Genomic DNA, 15,668 nt, shown 5'->3' on the forward strand with positions numbered 1-15,668 from the left:
TAACAGTAGAGAGCATTTTGAAAGAATCTGCAAGTGTTGTTCCTGCTCCCTCTCCCTTACTAAAATTTCCGTACTGAAATCTCTAATTTTGCCGTACTGAGTTAAATCAGCCTAGGGGGTTCAACTCAGTTTGACATTTCACAGCACACGCTACCTATCAGCATGCTCCTACCCCATCTCCCTGAAGTTAAATCTTAGGCTTACCTTAGGCTCCTGAACATCTCCGGTCTGTCCCTTCCCGCGCTCAGTCCCCCGGCAGTACACACCACCAAAAACCCATGGCAGTGGCTTCCAGCATGGCAATTTCAATCAGAGAGCTCCGTGCAGAACAGGAAAAGCACCTGGCCACAGGGTTTAGGTTCAGAGCAACACTGGTGCATGATACCCACAAATTTCCACTACCAGAGGTCCTTGCAGCTGCTCTGTGGGATACAGATAAAAGCTGACTTGATCCCAAAGCTACTCAATTTGATTGGCATCAAGCCTATTTTGAATTAGACCAATTCAGCTGAATGAGAAACAGAACCTGCCCTCCATTTTCTCTATAAAAAATTCTGACTATGCAAAACCTGCAATTTTCTATTGAGAAAATATAAACGAAAAATTCCCCGTGAGGAACCAGTAGACTTGAAAATGTGATGCTTACTCAGGGAAAACTCCAAGTTCTACTTTTAATGTACATCCCCCAAACTAACAAAATAGATCAATGCCCATAAACAATGAAAAAGATTTAAAAATATATATTTCACAGAGGATCGCTTGATTGATTTATTTAGCTTTTTAAGGGTTGCAGAAATGGCCTAGTAGGAAGAAAAGAGCAAAGACAGCTCACGTCATTGGGGCTCATTTTACTGCCAGTGAAGAGGGGAGACTCCCACCCAGTGTAAGAAGAACCTAAGGCTTTATATGCTGCACAATGCAAAGGCAAACAATGCAGGCTGCTGGTTAGCTTACACGCCACCGACTCAATGATTTGCTTCGGCGTGGGATCTGCAGTGATATTTCATTCACTCTAACACAGACAATCATTATCTGCATGTGGGTGCTGAGAGGACAAGGTGCGAGCATGGAAATCAAGGTCAAGGAAGCAAGAAAAACTCCCTCATTTATCCCATAGAACAGTTATTCTATTCTGCAATAACTTGGGTTAACAAATAACGTAATAAAGATTGGCGTGCTGCCAGGATAACTGAATTGATTCCTACACTGCACAGCACAAATCTTTTGATCTCCCCATAAAGAATGGGAAATTATAGCCACAGTGGATACCTCACAGGAAAAGCAAATAAAAATGAAATGAACATTTCTAGCAGTTTTGACCTTGCTTTGGGGAATACTGCTTTAAATTTGATTGCCCTGCCCACTTATTATTTCACGAGAAGACACAAGCAAGTCACAAAGACAGTTTTTAGTATTCTCTTTGATGAACTAGAAAACTGTATAGTCTTCTCCCACCCACTTTTTTTTTTTTCCCCCTTTTTGGTTCATATCCTCAACAGAAAAGATTTTATCCAGGCTTTGATTTGATTTTCAAGATTTCTGGTGGGAAATTCTTACAGCAGATATTTTGCTTCCATTGGGGTTTATGGTGCTATTCTGTCTAATTATTTCTGGCATTTTGCCCATCAAATTGTGAGTTTCTTCAAAGGAACGAAATGACAGGAGGCCTCCTTTAGAGCAATCATGGACGGGGTTTGAATTTTGTTGTCTTGGAAACAAGCTAGTTCTTGTCATTGAATATATTCATAAAATAATGGTTGAAACATCACTGATAATAATGGGCTCTTTCCTTGTCAAAATTCATGTTCTGGGGACTTTACTGCAAGAGGCTCTGTCAAAGAGTTTTTGCACATGTTGAAGCTAATTTCAATGTGTCTGTGTAAAATCACCCATACAGGTGATTGTGACCCCATGGCTCACACTGCACCTGTGGCCAGCTCTGCCCATGGCAGTGGACAGCAGGGATGGGGAAAGCCCCAGAACCCGCATCCCAGCTGGTGAGGATGCATCGACCATGGCACCTTGGGCACCAGCTCACTGCCTCCCTGCAGCAGAAACCCCAAGGCACGTACCTCTCCAGCCCCCGTTTGTCTGTGCCAGATGGCTCTGAATCACGAGCCCGGCACCCAGCGAGGATAACTTTGTCTGTGTTGTGCCGATTAGGTAGAAAATATATTTTTCTCCCTGACGGCTGATATAAATCCCAAGGTTCAGGGTATTTACACTCTGTGCCAGGGGTCTTACCAGCTTCTCAGCAGGTGCTTCACTTTTCAAACAGATGGGTATTGATTGATGAGTAAAATCCAGAGACAGAGGTGCGTTTTTTCAGGAAGGCTATTCAAATCAGGACCCGCTATCACTCTTTGAGCTCCTGTATCAATCAATCCACCTTTGGTTTTGTTCTTTTTTTTCATATATATTTAAAACCAAGAAAAAAAGGCCCTGCATCAAGCTGCTGCTGGCTTCTGAATCATGTGAATTAAGCTGAGAGCTACACGGGGCTTGACAACCTCATACTGCTCCCTGAAACTCCTTGTGTGTGCCTGTGCATGCGTGTGCATCCATGTGCATACACGTATCGGGGAGGAAGCTGTAAAAAGCCACCAGTGGGGACAAGTCATAAAAAGCTGCCATTCTGCCAACTTTTCCAAGAACCGTTTGGCTGGATATAGTAAACCTGAGGGACACTTGAAAAAATTAAAACTCTAAATTATTACTGGTGAGACTAGCCATAATGGATCTGCCGTAAGAATCTTACTAGCAGTTTTACAATTTTTTTCTGCTCTTCTCAAATCACTACATAATGATACTCAATACTCAAATGTCTAACAAGGCCATTTAACATAGCCTGCAGAAGAGGATTCTCCTGTGAAATTTTACTACAGCCTCTTTAGCACAAAGCTTTCTCAGATTATTAGTAATTTGCATTAGGTCTATTTAATTTTGAAGAGTGCCAGTTCAGTGACCACATGCATATTAGAGCTTAGCAAGTGCATGTGTCTAAAAAGTTACCAAAAGGTCACAGGAATTCTACAAGGCATTTGGGATTTTCAAATTTTCTCTTCATTGCAGCAAGCAAAACTAGCACGAACCCCTTCCTGAGGCCAAAACCTTTCACCTGAGGCACAGTGGGTGCAAGTATTAGCCGTGTAATGTGCATGTCCCTGCTAGCAGCATCCTTTCTGCTACATATGAGACTCTTTTAGAACAATTTTCCAGTTTCACCTGTAAAAGAATAGCCTGATGACTGCAGAATTCTTTCCAGGCAACTGAAGGGAAAACACAGTTCTTCTTGTAAGCAGTGGCAAACATCTAGAGGCACCCCTTTGCAGACAAGGAACACGTGGATAGCTGGCGTGACACGTACGCTGCTACAAAATTATGAGTCACTGGAGAAACTCTGTAGTGCTTGAAGACAATGCTACCATAGCAATCAAAAAACAAAGGACAGCAAATAAAGATGACACAAAGAAAGAACGGTTTTCTTTCAAGAAGTCTTTCCTACCTTCCTTTCCTTCCAAAACATACAGCTCTGAACTCTCCCAAAGCATGCTACCAGTAACACGCAAGGGAACAGACGTGACAAATCCCAGACATCACCTGGGCATTTTTGAAACCCCAGTTGCTTGATGCCTGTTTCAGCAGAAGAGCCACACCCTGCACTTAACTTTAAAGTCATGCCTCAGTGGATGTAAAAACCAGTCTCAGAGCCATGTAGCCTCCTAACACAAAAGCTGGGCAATGAACTGCATCTTCCCACCGGTGAGACAGAAAAATGCCCTCGCTAAGTCTGTTCCCGTGTACCAAGGGCAAATAAACTGTTCATAGCCTAAACATTTTATGAGTATATTTTTATGCCGTGACTACTTTACACACATGCAATATTTCAGACTCCTATCACAGCCACCCAAGCACCAGAAAAAATATGATTGTCCTGGCTCAGGAAAGCAGGATCTTGCCAACAAAATTAGCTCATCCTTGTGAGTCAGACACTCCAATCAAGACTGATAGAGACTACAGCAGGTCTGAGAGGGAAACGCATCCTTACAAGGACAGAGCATTGCTGGCTGTCCCACACTGAGACTCAAAAGGGATCCGTGTTATCCGCCGTGCCATTGTATTAGCGGAAGCATGGAGCATGGGAAGGTGAGGAGCAGACAGAGGGCGGGGGGGAACTCTCTGCAATCTGTTCTTCATAAGTCAATGATTATGAATCAGATATGTAATGAAGCAGTAATAGGAATGATGACTAAGTAAAGTAGCTAATAAAGCTAATTTATGTGAAGTCGAAATTTTTAGTACTGTGCATTAAAGCAAGCATGATGTTTCAGCATAGTAGGGGCAATGTTAGTGCTATATATACCAAGCATTTGCAATGCTTCAAGATGATAATACAACTAGATATGCTGAGCTTCTGCATTTCCGATTAAAAGCTTTGTTCTTCAGCACAGGCCAGCCCTCACTGGCCTTTTCATGCCACCTACTCACTTCCTGGGAAACACACCCTGCCTGGCAGCCTTGGGAGCTGGCGTATCTGCCCTGCTCCAATTTCCTAAGAAACAAATGAATGAAAGGCCTAATAAGGCAGAGGCTTTTCCTATTACTGGTGTCTCCATTTTCCTTTTTTTTTTTTTTTTTTTTGGTTATACATAAAACCAAACACAAATGTCTGACTAACCTTGACTGGAACAAACCTGATATTCTGCAATGTGTAGAGTGGGCAATAAACTATGGCACATATAGCTTCTCAACACTACATTTCCATTTTAACTGCTCAGCTATGAGAGTATTTCACTCATACTGTAACTCAAATGATTACAGATTACTTTAATGCAATTTGCTCTTTTTTTTTGCTTTCATGAATTTTAGAAAATTAATAGACATGAGCAAGCTTGCCAGGAAGTTTGAAGGCAGAGACAAATGAAGGTCTTGGGAGCCCAAAACACAAGCTACTTAACTACTCAAACTATGCCCTTCTGAGAAAGGAAATATATAGTGTGATATATTTGTTTGCTGTCACCAGCAGGAAGTCCTGCCAGGATAACCTCACTGCTTTGGCTTGTGGTCAAGTTCTCTCCCCATACACAAAGTCAAACCAAAGCCAGGGACACAAGGACACCCCAGGGCTCTCACTGCCTTTGGTCTGAGAATACCTTTCCTGATGAAAAGATCGCTCAGGTGATTCAAATCTAAACATCTGGGAGAAGCCTTCACAGTTCAGGTTCCAAGGCGAGAATTTGAAGGCATGAAGCCATCGATGTCCCACCACAGAGGCAGAGAGCTCAGCAGTGGATGCCTGAGTGGGACCCAAAAGAGGCATAAGTGGCTGGCAACTCCCAACACCAAAACCCTGAGGAGTGTTCAAGAGCCCTGATCAGACAAAATAGCCCATATCATCCCTAAGGTACATCTCAGCTGAAGGCCACCACTTGCTCGGGAGGACTGCCATTCAGCATATTTTGCCAGAAACAGGATGTCCGTGATATGGGGAACACCACAGTGCTCACGCACAGCTGTCTGCAGCCTAGTGCTGCTCACCACCCACAAATGAGAGGACAGACTTTAAAAGTTATTTTTTCATGCTGGTATCAAAAACCATGATACTTTATTAAGATGTAATTCAGGGGCAACAACAGTGAACCAAAGGCACTAGCCAGAGGGCTAATATTTCTGAACACAGGCATTTTATTGCTTATCATTTCTCCTAACCATTCTCTCCCCCCCTCTGAGCCTCCGCCCATGAAATTGAAAGATTTCTAGTAGAAATGCCTTTGTTGTATCAGCTTTGGAAATATGGATTACAGTATTCTGTGAAAAACATTTATTACTCTGAACTGTGACTCGGACATTGTTGCATTTCTAGGGTTATAGATTTTCTTTCAGCTAAACTAAGGCTGTAAGTCACAGTGACAGTTGTAATGTGTGTAATACCACAGTACCAGATTCTATTACATACATATTTTTGCTAGAGGTTTACGATGTTAAAAATATTTCTTCTTTTCCCAATACCTTTCTGTACCTGTTGTGTAAATATATTGGAACCTATAACACTGAATTTTCAGATGAATGTGCATGGGAACAAGTAGTTTGTCCTTTTTCAAATAAAAAAAAGGGGGGGGGGAAGGGAACACTGCATACAAACTAATTATATTCAAGCACAATATTGAATTGTAATAAAAGATGAATGAGAGAAAGTGTGTGTCATTGTGAGGAATGGGGAAGGTTACAGAAAGCTGAGACTAGGGAAGGATTTATCATGTGTGATGCTTCAGGCATTGTGTTGAAAGATCTGCAGACTTATTTGCAAGAGTGTTTTACGGGAAAAATAGAGCAGTCTACATAGGAAAGAATTACTATAGATTTTTATCTTTTATACAAGACAAAGATACGAAGATAAAACACTGTTTCTATTTAAAAAAAAAAAAAAAAGAAAGAAAAGAAAGAAAAAAAAAAGAAAAAAAAAAAAAGAAATCTATGGAAGAAATCCCAGTTGCAATACAGAGGGGGGAAAACCTTTCAAACTGAGCTCAGAGGCCATCAACTGCATAAATTCAGGGAGCAGACATTTGTTAAAATACAGCTGATCCATAATTTTTAATGTAAGCACAAAAGTGTGCTGGGTTTCAAAAAAAAAAAAAAACACCTCCACAACTGCGACAACTAGAAAGCTTTCCAGTTTTGCTTGCAAAACCTCAGTGCACATATACATGCAAACAAACCTTTTGGCTGGTTTTTAGAATTCAGATCTAGTACAGTCATAACACAGCTGTGGAAGCTGGAAAAATAATGGCATTCGGGGTGTATTAGTATGCAAACGGGCATGCCAACACTTCCACTTTGCTTCCAGAATTCCTCCGCCTGCACATGTCGTGTTTCAAACCAAATAGGGCTGGAAATCAGTAGGGTCAAGTACAGCTGACATTTTGTCTTCCGTTGTTCCTCCTTAGCATGATGCCTAACAGGGGCAAAGCGGTTCTGCTTTGCTGTAGATCCAAGCAGAGGTGAGATCAAGATATTCTAGCACAACTCCTAGCAAGTACAAACCTCTTGTTGGTGTTTTATTTAATGGCTACAGGAAAGCTCTGCTTCAGCTGGGATGTGCGCTCAATGCACGGAGTGGGCCAGGAGACAAAGCTCCCAACCAAGAAGCTTGCTTTACACTTCCATCATGCTTCTAGCCACAGAGCTCAAAGCCCTTTAAAAATAGGCATATCTGAATTAAGCTTCAGGACATATTTACCCAGCTCACAAGGGTATTCTCTTCTTTGTTTTACAAATGGAAAAACTGGGGCACCAAGAGGTTAAGTAACTTGCCCAAGGTCATTGAGCTGAATCAATTTCAAAACTAGGATTAGACTGAAATTCACTCTGAGCATCTGATCACAGAAACACAGACAGCGTTGACTTTTTTTCAAAAAGAAGCTACTTATATGCTAAGCTATTTAGGGTTGAAAGGCAGAAGTAAAGAGCTTATTTGGGGAGTGAGGGGATTTGGTTTTGAGGAGTTTAAATTTGAGGCTGAAAGAAACAGGAAGCCAATTTTACAGCATCCCTTCAGAGCTGGAACCTCTCCATCCATTCCCAGCCAGTTAACCAAGTCCTCATCCCTGAGGACCTCACACCAAACAGTAGCATCCCAAACAGAGCCAACCAGAAGGGGACCTTACCAGAACTCAGCCCCGAGGAGGAGGACACCGAGACAAAGGACAGGTATTCACATGCTCTGCCAGCCTCATCGCAGCCCGTATGAATGGCACCGAGGCACTGATGTTTCAGCCCCTTCCTGGGAACTCCATTGCGTTCAGATTTCTGTTTGTGGCATTAACAACAACATTAGGAGAGAAGGCTTACAAACCGCAAAACTCAATTAATGTGGCTGTCAAAGCTCCCGCAGACATCAGTGCCACCAGGATTTCAGGCGCAATCCCCATGACAACCTTAGCTTGACCCTTTCACACACATGAGATATGATAATGTCTACACAGCTTTAAAAATATTTCCTTTTTTAACCACAGGAAAGTGCATCTGGGCCCATCCCCACGATGGATCACATGAAAGGGGATATAACACACCCCTCCAGGCTGCTGCACAGCCTTTTATCTTCTCTGCAGTCTTGGAGGATCCAAAGCTACAGCCAGGGTCGTATGTGCTATTAGGGAAGAGAAGACAAGGGTCATCAGAACAGCAAATGCCCCCTATGTTCTGCTGCTAATAAATTCATGTCTATTAATTGCAATAAATTATCAGGTTATACCGGCAAACTGACATGCAAGAAGTTCTCAGAGAAATAGATAATGACAGGAAAAAGAATCAGGCTACAGGTTTTGTTTGCGGTCCCTCCAGAGACTATGTAAATTAAAGCATTTTTTCTTATGCAAAGAGCAGTATCACATAAAGAGCAGTATTTGTAAAACTGCTGATAGTCATATGGAGTACGAATACACACTAAAATCACAAAACCAGTTTTTAACTGCCAGCATCCAACAGCAACAAGAGCAACTCCAGCAGCAATACCATCTAACACAGCAAAGCCTCAAGGCCTGGCTGGGGCAGGCAGCATTGTACCAATGGGTGTATGACCACAGAAGGAAATCTTTAACCCAAAGAGCAGAGCACCTTGTCCAAAGATACGTTTAGAGATCTACCCTTTTCTGCTGGAGGGGTTTGAGAAACACAAGTGTGCGAATGGACATTTACTGAGCAGGGCTGTCTGTCTGTCCATGTTCTCAAAAACATGTGGGAGCTTTCTGAAAATTTCAGTTTCTAAAGTGAGAATTCCCAAATATTTCATTTATCCTGGGACAAATTCTATTTAATGTTTTGCAAAACTCCCTTGGAGGTACAGAAAAGCAAAGTACCTCACTATTTTTCTGTATAAATAATGTTTCAGATACTGGCCTGGGCAGAGTTCAAAAAGGGGCCATGAGATTACAGACTGAGCCTCACAGGTTAACCAGCAGGTTTAAAAGCTCAGCTGTAATGTTGCATTAACATTGATTTTTGTACTTAGCCTGCTGAAGTCTAGAGCAGCAGCCCAAATCCATTCAATTTTCCTTTCATCGCAGAAAACCTCCTATTTCATCCCCTTCCCATGGGTACACCCATACGGCACAATACTCTGCTTTCCTGTGGGGGAAACCCAGTGGTGCTGGGTGCAGCTGGGACCCATTGGCCAGGTCAGTGCAGCTGAGGTGCTGCCCCTATAAATTCAGTGCAAACGTATTCAAAGTCTTTGGGTCCATCCTTTGCGCAGTGCCTGAGCACTGCACGTGGGAAATGGGCTGGCTCGCTTGAGATCAACTGGAAAATAGTAACATAGCCAGTAATTCAGGAGGCTGTAACTCAGGGCTTCAGAGGCTCCCTCCAAGCTGCACGCCACCTTTACGCTGCCCTTCAAAGTGCCCACCTGGGCCAGACTCCCCCTTCTCCCATTCATTTGGAGAACAAATGGCAAAGAGGATGCTTTCGCAAACCAGGCTCCTTGAAAAGAGTTTTCTGGATCCTAGGAGCCAGCCCCAGGAGTCTATCCAATACGCATAACAAGCTTTGGGAAGCATTTCCTCCTAACAAAAAGCTTTCGGGGCTGGGGGACACAGCACACGCAAAACCAGCACAGAAGTCATCCGTGCTCAATAGGAAGGAGCAGAAAGTCGTTCCATGGCACTAGACAAGAGACTGATTGTTAGGAGATCACAGCGTGCCGCGGCGCTCGCCAGCAGCAGTGCACTGCGGTACTGGTTTAATTCACTTTCTGAGAGCAAGGGTGTTATTTGTTAGAGCTTTCAGCAGGGAGTGATCTGCAGACACCTTATTATAAACTTCTGCAGAGGTGAAGTCAGTGCTGAAAAGCACTTCTAGTTCTGTCTCTTCCTGCCTGCCTTGCTCCTCACACATCATTTTCTTTTATCAGAATGGATGGCAGTATCAAAATTGAAAGGAAGTAGAAGCTGTGAAAATAACAGGCCCAGGAAAAGAATTTTTAATTTTGCCTCAATTTCTTTGATGATGAAACTAGTGTTGAATATTAAGCGAGTCCTAAGAGTTGAACGTCAAGAATAGCTGAAAGTTTTGCGTCTGTTGGAAATGTGAGCAGAATTCCTCTATGACCCATTTCATCTTGTTAGCCAGATGCAGATAACTCTCAGCTTCACGGGGCACATCTGACTGTGCTGTACCCGTACCCCCACCTTTTTAACTGTGTGGCATCACAGTTAAAAAGCTCGCTCGCATTTTTGCCAGAAGGGTTTTTTTTCTTCCCATTTAAAACTAGGGTAGATTTCTTTTTTAATATGCAAAAAATAATTTTCTGAAATTTATCCCATAAATGAAAACACTTTTTTGTATTCTATGGTAATGATCATTCCATGGTTCTTGTTTGGTTTATGAAAAAGTTAAATTACACCTTAAGGCTTAAGGGCATGGGAAAACAAATACCATTTTTCTTTTTGACAAAACCCAAAAACACCGTGGAAGAAATTTTCCAAACTAGATTACAGTAATGGTCTCTTCTAGCCCTAAAAACCTATGAGCCTCCCTTGATGTGATTAATAATAAAATTGTATCTAGAGCAGCTACACAAACAGAAAGCTCCATTTTGCCAGCCCTGTGCAGGGAGGGCAGTAATTTATAAAACCTGAAGCAGAAACACCACTGAAGCCTGAGTTACTGCTTCCCAGGAGAAAGGTGGCAGATGCCAGCCAGAGGGGTGAGCTGTACCTCCCGGGTTGGGGTAGGCATGTGGTGAGGGGACAGGAGATGGGGTAGGAGAGGACCTAGCTGCATGAGATGTCCCAGACTCCAAATGCTTCCAACATAAGCAATTTGAAATTATACATCCTTTCTAAAACAGTTTTTTTAATGCTGGAAGTTTTACAGTACTATCATTGACTCATTACAGAATCGAACTGTGGAACTCTAACACTTTCTCCTTTACAGGAGCTTCTGAAGACTTGAGAAAAGTTTAGATGAGAGCAGTGGGCTCCTCACAAGTTTTTTCAATGTCAAGGGCCCAGCAATCTGGCTTTCTGGTGGATGTTACAAATGAGCTGCCTGGGAAATCCAAGGTTATCCTGGTTCTAAGTGTCACTTCTTTTTTTTTCCTCTTCATACACAAGAAACAAATAAATCCATTTTCTGATTTTAAAAAACAGTTTCTTTGTTATTCATTAGACAAGCTCTACACTGTAAAAAGCTGCACAAATCTTAAATTTTAATTTTCTACATTACTTGATTATTGCAAATAACCAGACAAAATTGCTAGGCTCCTACCTGCTCAAATATTAGATTTCATCTTTGCTAATATTTTGGTTTGCATTGCATATTAAGGATCCTAATAAGAACATCAGCTACTATTTTTTAATCCAGCTTTCCAAGGCATTGTGGTTGACATGTTGTGCTGTCTGTATCTGCCAGTTCTGCTTCCTGTCAGCAATACCAAACCTGTTGTCTGTTTTTAACCAAATCTGACACGAATTTACTGCTTAGTGGGAACAAAACTGCATCAGTACATGTTAGAGAAACTACATCAGAGATACCTTTTACGTACTACAGATCAAGCTTTGGATCAATCTTTGCACTTTGATAAGAAATAACCTCACCATGAGACACAAATCCATAGCAAATTAAGTACAATAAACTCCATTGCTTACTGAACTCACTGTGCAAGAGGTGCTGGAGAGTCCCAAGCCATACTCTTGCACAGCAGAGAAGCACCCAAATGGCACGGCGTCCTCCTTGCCCCACCATCCGGCCTGTGTGGATTCAAAGCACCTGTCTTAGGAGCATCCTCTCCATCACCATCAGAAAAGATAGTCTCATGCAGAGCTTTTCAAGTGATACCTTTATAAAATATTCACACCGAAGGCCATACAGTGACTTTTATGGACATCAAAATTCAGCCACTTTTTCTTGCTTGTTGCTCACCTGTAGGACCAGTGGCGAGCTGAGCTCCCGGTGCTCCCTCCCAAGAGTCTAGACATCAGGGCGTACCTAAGAAACATCTACATCCCTCAGGAAAAAATACAAGAAATAATAATCTGAGTATCGTGCCACTGGGGAAACCACACGGGCCAGCTGCAGGCATGCAGACTGGGCCTGGCTCAAGACCAGAGCAGGGTCAGTCTCTCTGCAGAGCAATCCAGAGCAGCTGATGTCATGGAGGCAGAGAAGCCAGACCCAGCAGGCTAATACAAGCCTTTCTGACCACCTCCCACATGCCATTTTCAGTCTCTACTCAATGGACATTAACCCACAGCCAAACCATCAGCTCACAGCCCACACCACGCTTCCCACCCTTACATCCAACATCCAACACTATCTTCCTCTGCCTCCCTGTTTTTGGCTTTTCTGTGGGTAGAATACCTAACCTGCTAACCCATCCGCCACACACTGCAGACAGGGGAGACACAAAAGCAGCATAGCCACTGCCCTTCACCACTACTTCGTCCCCGAGCACCAATAAATCACCCAAACCACAAATGCCTCATACCTGGAGCACATGATGATTCTTCTGTACTGCATCAAGCATGTCAGGTACTAAATGGAAAAAAACAGGACTCTTGGAGCTCCCTACTATTCCTCTCTGCACCAGCTCTTATACTGCTACTCCTGCACGAGTTTCCCACCATCCTGAACCACCCCTCAGCTTTGACCAGTTTGGGGGACCCATCCAACAACAGCACTTATACATATAAGTTTGGGTGCCAAATACCTCTACTTTTGGCTGTGAAAGAACTCATGTTTAAAGAAGAAAACGGCACACCAGATTCCTGAGCCCTCCTTTTTCATTACCACTTGCTACTGCTGGCACTGCACGGGAGCCCCGGCATGGCAGCATCTCCCCAGGAGCAGCACCTCAGTGCTGGCACCAGTTGTTCACCTGAACGAGCCCACGTACTGTAGATAACGCAGACATCTCTGCTCCACGCAGCGAGTGGACATGTCTCAGGGGCTGATGAAGGATTTTTCGTACAATGTGTAATCACCACACAAAGGAGCCTGATCCTTGCACTAGAATTCAGCGTCGCAGTCCCCAAACCGCAAGCACAATTTTGGCCTTTGTTGTCAGAAATAGTTGATTATAGCAAAGGCTGGAGAAGCAGATTGGGTTGGGCTGCATTGCCCCCTGCAGCTGAAGGGTCGCATCGTCTCCGGCACAGCAGCTCTCAGGGGCTTGTATATCGCAGGACGGCTGGGGCATAAAATCTGCAGTGTGAGCAGTGCTTGCAAACACCCATCCCTGAGAAAAGACTCTGTGATGATTTTAATAACATTTTGTTTGCCAGCCATGACCAGAAAAAGCTGGTTTGCTTGTTTGCTTCCAGATGTTCCTATCTGATTACAAGGGCAGCTTGGCAAAAGAAAATACCTTTTAAAAAACACTGCAGCCTACCTTATTCTTTTCTTCTGCTTGGGAATGGCAAACATCTTTTTCTAGGTATTTCCTCTCTTTTTGTGATGTGACAAGTTGGGGAGAGAGAGAAGGAGAGAGGAAAGGGACAGGGAATAGGTGATGAAATATTTCTCTAGTCCTCCCAAGCAAAGGAAAGCCGCATAACAAAGGAGATGTCAAGAAAAGGCTTTTTCCTCCACTCCACACACTTCAAAGAGATGCACCCTTGTATAAAAGATACAGCGCAGAAGGCCAGCCAGAGACAACTCTAAGGAGAGCACAGTGCAGAGATGCAGAGAGAACAAGGCTGGGCCCCATTTTGTTTAGCAGCAAAGGCAGCACCAGATAATCAGTTATTTTACTCGTGTACTTATGTCTCTGCCTCGCCACACTGCTGTAAAACTTTTGAAGTATCTCGGTTTACTTGCTAGTAAATGCTGGACTTCAAAGGAATAGGAAATGGATGCTGAATGGCAAAGTGACCTTTTATTACTCTAGCTACAGTTTGTAACCTGGAACGTGACAGGACATTTTTCATTCCATTTTTCTTTTTTTTTTTTTAATCCCACTAAGGACCGCACTTTCAAAACAGATTCAATAGACGTGTTACATGAGAATTTTGACAAGATACTGAACTGTATTTCCCAGTTCCAGCCTTCTAACGTGGACCGGGGTAGCAGGAGGTTATTCTTGTGTCTCCTTGCAGAAGGCAATTTCTGGCTTCATTAGTTGTTATTACAGGCCCTTAGCTGGCCTCAGATGTTGCCCTCTCACTCTGCCTCCAAATGTTTTCACTGTCAAAAACAATCTTCAGTTTCTGTAGGTAAGTGGGTGCCCCTGTGCAATCCAGGTAACTGAGGTCTCCCCATTGCACACACTCTACTGCAAATCTTTCTGCACCCAGAGCTGTGGGTCAAAACTTGGTGGTTATTTTGGAAACATACCTACTTGCTTGATATTGTCTCTGTTCTTACCATAAGAATAGCCACTATACAGCATCTTTTATTAATGTGCTTTGTGAATTTGCCTTCAGCTAGGGTAATGAGAAAGGAGCTTTATAGAGACTGGAGACAAGCAGCTGCCATTTGAGGCTTCAGAATCCCATCAGATGAAAGCAAAAGTAGCTTCTGACTTCAAAACATGGTACATATGATACACTTACCCTTCTTTCCACTGCTTAATATACTTATATTACCTTAGGCACTGCCAAGCCTGAAAATTAATAGGGAGTTTATCAGTACATCAATTTACAGAAACCAAAGTGGCCCAGGAAGGACTTATGCTGCTACACTCAACCCGTGCCACTTAAGAAGCATAAATAGTGAAGACCCCATTGCTACTGGGACCTTGGTCCCTGGCTCTAAGTCTTGGCAGAATTTCTAAGCTAGGCAATACAACATGACCAGAGGTGATCACCAGCACCCGTATTACATTCAACTGCAGCATCCATGCCCTGTGTCAGCATGTTTGGGCATCCCTAGGCAGTGAGGGCTAAAGAAAGACAGGGGATACAGCTCCCCAGCTCATATCCAGCACAGTAAATCCTGGCACTGCTCCCAGTGGGTCATTGCCCACAAAGACTGGCACTCTCTAGTGTTCCCAGGCTTTGATCCACCTTCCCCTCACTGGTCCTTTTCTCTTTAAGATGAAGGCTGCAGGGTCAGACCAACTCCTTTTACATAAAGGATGCAGAGAGGATGAAAATAGGGCATTTAGCAGCAAGCATAACGTGGAGGGACTTTGGAAAACTGGAAGACTGAGCCACAGCACCCATATGATAATAACTAAGATCAAGCTGATAAAATACTTTGGCAAAGAGGTGTCAGGACACAGGAAGAGAAAGAGACGTCTGGAAAGGACAAGAAAAAAAAATTAGAATTAAAGGGGAAAATATTCATCAGTTTCAAAATGATGAGGAGTCTAGCTGTAGAGGAACATATGCTAGGAACAGGTGGGGAAGATAGGAAAAATGGATAAAAGGTCACAATTAGAAATTCATATAAATTACATAGCAAAGTGAGAGACTGAATAAAATGCTCAACAAGCAAACACTAGCAAGACTGGCACCATTTGCTACAGCCATTTTAGGTGTTTTATGATGCAACTGGACAAGGGACTCCTTCCTTTTTGTTCCTCCAGAAATTGAGAGGTAAATATAATGGCATTTATAGGTACTCCTGCTCAGGCAGAAAAGAAAAACCAATGGTTAGGAGGCTAATCCAGGACTTACAAGATCTACCATTTTCTTGCTCTGATCCAGAACAAATCAACCAGAGCA

The 15,668-nt window shown here is 43.0% G+C and overlaps 1 long non-coding RNA gene across 1 annotated transcript in view; it reads right to left on the minus strand.

Annotated features, from left to right (window-relative positions):
* Positions 1–15,668, minus strand: part of LOC119717153 (uncharacterized) — a 107,100-nt gene that overhangs the window by 68,204 nt on the left and 23,228 nt on the right. Inside the window, exon 3 of the long non-coding RNA XR_011809763.1 lies at positions 7,668–7,809. This is a non-coding gene — a long non-coding RNA (uncharacterized lncRNA). The remainder of the gene's footprint in view (positions 1–7,667; positions 7,810–15,668) is intronic.

This window comes from Anas platyrhynchos, chromosome 5, assembly GCF_047663525.1.
Source record: "Anas platyrhynchos isolate ZD024472 breed Pekin duck chromosome 5, IASCAAS_PekinDuck_T2T, whole genome shotgun sequence".
Classification (NCBI taxonomy): Eukaryota; Metazoa; Chordata; class Aves; order Anseriformes; family Anatidae; genus Anas; species Anas platyrhynchos.